The sequence below is a fragment of the Solanum tuberosum genome, unplaced genomic scaffold (assembly GCF_000226075.1).
Source record: "Solanum tuberosum cultivar DM 1-3 516 R44 unplaced genomic scaffold, SolTub_3.0 scf00175, whole genome shotgun sequence".
Classification (NCBI taxonomy): domain Eukaryota; kingdom Viridiplantae; phylum Streptophyta; class Magnoliopsida; order Solanales; family Solanaceae; genus Solanum; species Solanum tuberosum.
This window is the reverse complement of record NW_006239098.1, coordinates 380,227-383,690: the sequence shown is the minus strand read 5'-3', so window position 1 is coordinate 383,690 and position 3,464 is coordinate 380,227. Positions and strand designations below refer to the sequence as shown.

The following is a 3,464-nucleotide window of genomic DNA, read 5'->3' as shown; positions in this document are numbered from 1 at the left end:
TTTTTTCTGCATGTATGACATTCTCGTCAAAGCCTCTACAAATCAACCATGTCCCATTGTATAAGCCATTTGAGGGGTCCAGTTTTCTCAGCAGCATGATGGGTGCATTTTCTTTCAAAACAAACCTAATGTAAAAAATTAAAAGAATCTTCAATTATTTTGTATATGTAATCGTGTAATTCTTTTCTTCTCTTTTGTGCTATGAAGTATCACAATAAGATAAGTGTAAAAGTTAGGATGGATTAGACAACGTACCTATGCCGCGGAGTCCATTGAGCATTACGGTGTTTAGGTATAAATACATATCATATCTTTACCGAGGTTGATTCTATGTAATCTTGCACACTGCGGCGTAGTAAATATTTAGCCGCTTCAAATAGTATAACTCGGGCACGCTGTTCTCCACCACACACTTCAAGTCATAAGTAGTATCTGCTTAAAAAGGGGAAGGGGGTGGTTATAGTTGTATTGTTGGAGTAAATATCTTGTTTGTAGAATATTGACCTGTTTTTTTTCTGCATGTATGACATTCTCGTCAAAACCTCTACAAATCAACTATGTCCCATTGCATAAGCCTTTTGAGGGGTCCAGTTTTCTCATGGGCGCATTTTCTTTCAAAACTAACCTAATGTGTAAAATTAAAAGAATCATCAAATTTTATGTATATGTAATCGTGTAATTCTTTTCTTCTCTTTTGTGCTATGAAGTATCACAATAAGATAACTGTAAAAGTTAGGATGGATTAGACAACATACCTATGCGGCGGAGTCCATTGGGCGTTAAGGTGTTTAGATATAAATACCGTTCATATATTTATTGAGGTTGATTCTTTGTAGTCTTGCACGCTGCAACTTAGTAAATATTTAGCCTTTTCAAAGAGTATAACTCAGGCACGTAGTTCTCCACCACACACTTCAAGTCGTAAGTAGTATCTATTTAAAAAGGGGAGTCATTTAACAGTTAAAGCTAATTTGTTTTCTAATTAGTAAATGTAGAATTGAGTTTTTACTAAGTCTAACCTCATACCATGCACTTTATTCAGCATGTCTACAATTGTTGCTTTTAACTTGTACAAACAATCCTGCAAATCGCCAATACACCATATTTATGATTATATTTTGGATATCAAAATGGTTGTTATTTTTAGAGAGTACAAGTATAGGATAGTATGTACTTGTGAATCATCTAGGTCTCCATCAATAATACATACCAACGGAACTTCTATGGCTCTTCTCATTTCCTTACTTGGTGTTAGCATAAAATCTTTATTTTCGGACTTTACCATTTCACGCCTGTATTTTCGATGAGATTAGTTAACTCTATCACCCATTTTGAGTGAGATTTTCTCAATGCAAAGGTTTTGGGAACTTAGGAATTTTAGTATGTAATTACCCAAAGTTGATAATAGAACAATTGTGTCCTGTTATAGAAACTTTAAAAGTAACATGTGTACAATGCTAAATTATAGTATGTACATGAGTTGTGACAATCGGGTTTAAATAACATTGAAGAACATATGTGTGATTAATGTAATGTACCAGGTCCGTGGATTTCTGACACTGCGGATTGATCAAGACGTTACTCATGGAAATAGTAGATATTTCAAAAAGTGCCTAGTGTGAAAGAGCTTGTTTCAAATTTGAAATAACTATTATACTCAGTTTATTATAAAAACATACAGTAGTATGACCAATACTTTTATAGATTAGAATTCTAACGTCACATAAGCCAAGTATAGGTTTATAATCTTTCATCTTTTCTAGAAAAGCACCGTCATTTTCTGCAAAATCTTCTCATTGAGTAACAATTGTATGCTCCATGCTGGGTTATTAGTTAGAAGTGAAATGTCAATACTTCACCATATCTCTATATTGATGATAGTTTAGGCATCTTCAAAACATACTGCTCATTTGTAACAACTATCTCCCGTCTCTTGCTATATTCCTTTCAACGAGGGGATTCATTGAAACTAAAACGCAAATCAAATCTTAGAATAGGTAATGTAAATTAGTGATAGCGATTACATAATGGAGCATGAAATTAAATAACAAATTATTTGGGTGGACAGTTACCTAGAATAGCACCATTAGGTAATTTATCGACATGATCCAATGATACAAAGCCAACAGAGAATCTGTTTGTTGAAACTTCAATGTTAGTCGCCTTTATGATTGTGTTATCTGCAAATTCCAATTTAAGTTCTTTATCTACGGAATAGTAGTTAGGGTTGACCGATCTAAGCGTCCTTTAGCAATGTAGTAACTCTTATTTGGTTTCAAGTTGTCCTTCCATGTTTCGATATGTTGATTAAATAGTGTTGCTTGAATTTTTGTACCTAGTATCACTACTAAAAAACTGTCAAAAAATGACGGACAAAAAAGCGACGGATTGCGTCGCTCCAAAAAGCGACGCCATTTGCCACACTGTCCGTCGCTTTTTAATAAAAATAATTATATTACAAAAAGCGACGGACGGCATCTCTTAGTCCGTCACTTTTTCTTGCGGATTTTTGCGCTAAATATATATATAATTAATAATTATTTATTTAATATATATAGAGACGCCGTCCGTCGCTTTTTAATAAAAATAATTATATTACAAAAAGCGACGGACGGCATCTCTTAGTCCGTCACTTTTTCTTGCGGATTTTTGCGCTAAATATATATATAATTAATAATTATTTATTTAATATATATAGAGACGTTTTAATTTATTTTATTTTATTAATTAGTTTTTTAAAAAGCGATGGACGACATATCTTAGTCCGTCGCTTTTTGGTCAAAATATTTAGTCAAACATTTTTAAAAAGCGACGGACAATGTCTCTTAGTCCGTCGCTTTTTAGTCAAAATTTTGGTCAAATATTTTTTGAAAAGCAACGGACAAAGAGACGTTGTCCGTCGCTTTTTTAAAATTATATTGAACCAAAAAGTGGGGTTTCCCCCCATTTTTTCCATCTCTCTTTCTCTCTCTTCTCTCTCTTCTCTCCCTTCTCTCTAAAACCAAACTGTTGCGCCGCCACCCCATGCCACCGCCGCCCTTCTCTCCTTGAGCATTAGTCCCGTCGCTGCCTTGCCCCATCGGCGCCGCCACCCGTCGTCCCCACTGCCTCTTTTCCTTAGCTTGCTAAGGTTAGGGTTTAATTTTAGTTTTTTTTCAATTCTAGTAATTATTTGATTTGTTATAAATTAGTGTATTATTTTAGTTTGATGAATTGTGTTATTCAATTGTTAATTTGTATATTTGATTATTGTTAGTTAGGTAGAGATTTAGGGATTTTTGATTTTAGGGTTTTCTTCTAAATTGGGGTTTCTTTTTTTAATATGATTGTGAATTGAGTATTAGAAGATAGAACTAACAAATAATTAGAAGTTAGAAGTTATAAAGTTAGAAGTTAGATTAGTTGCATTTTCCAACTTTGAAATTCTTGAATTTAGTATGTTTGACGGTTGAAGTTAGAAAAAC

The 3,464-nt window shown here is 33.5% G+C and overlaps 1 protein-coding gene across 9 annotated transcripts in view; it reads right to left on the bottom strand.

Annotated features, from left to right (window-relative positions):
* Positions 1-7: 7 nt before the first annotated feature.
* LOC107061856 (uncharacterized) overlaps positions 8-3,464 on the bottom strand; it is a 20,915-nt gene continuing 17,458 nt past the window's right edge. For 6 of the 9 annotated variants that reach the window (XR_001474274.1, XR_001474276.1, XR_001474278.1 and 3 more), the window contains 3 exons: positions 1,020-1,081; positions 256-932; positions 8-125 (listed from right to left, as the gene is read on the bottom strand). The gene's annotated coding sequence lies outside the window, so the exon portion shown is untranslated. The remainder of the gene's footprint in view (positions 126-255; positions 933-1,019; positions 1,082-3,464) is intronic. The other 3 variants (XR_001474273.1, XR_001474271.1, XR_001474277.1) reach the window with 3 other exon arrangements.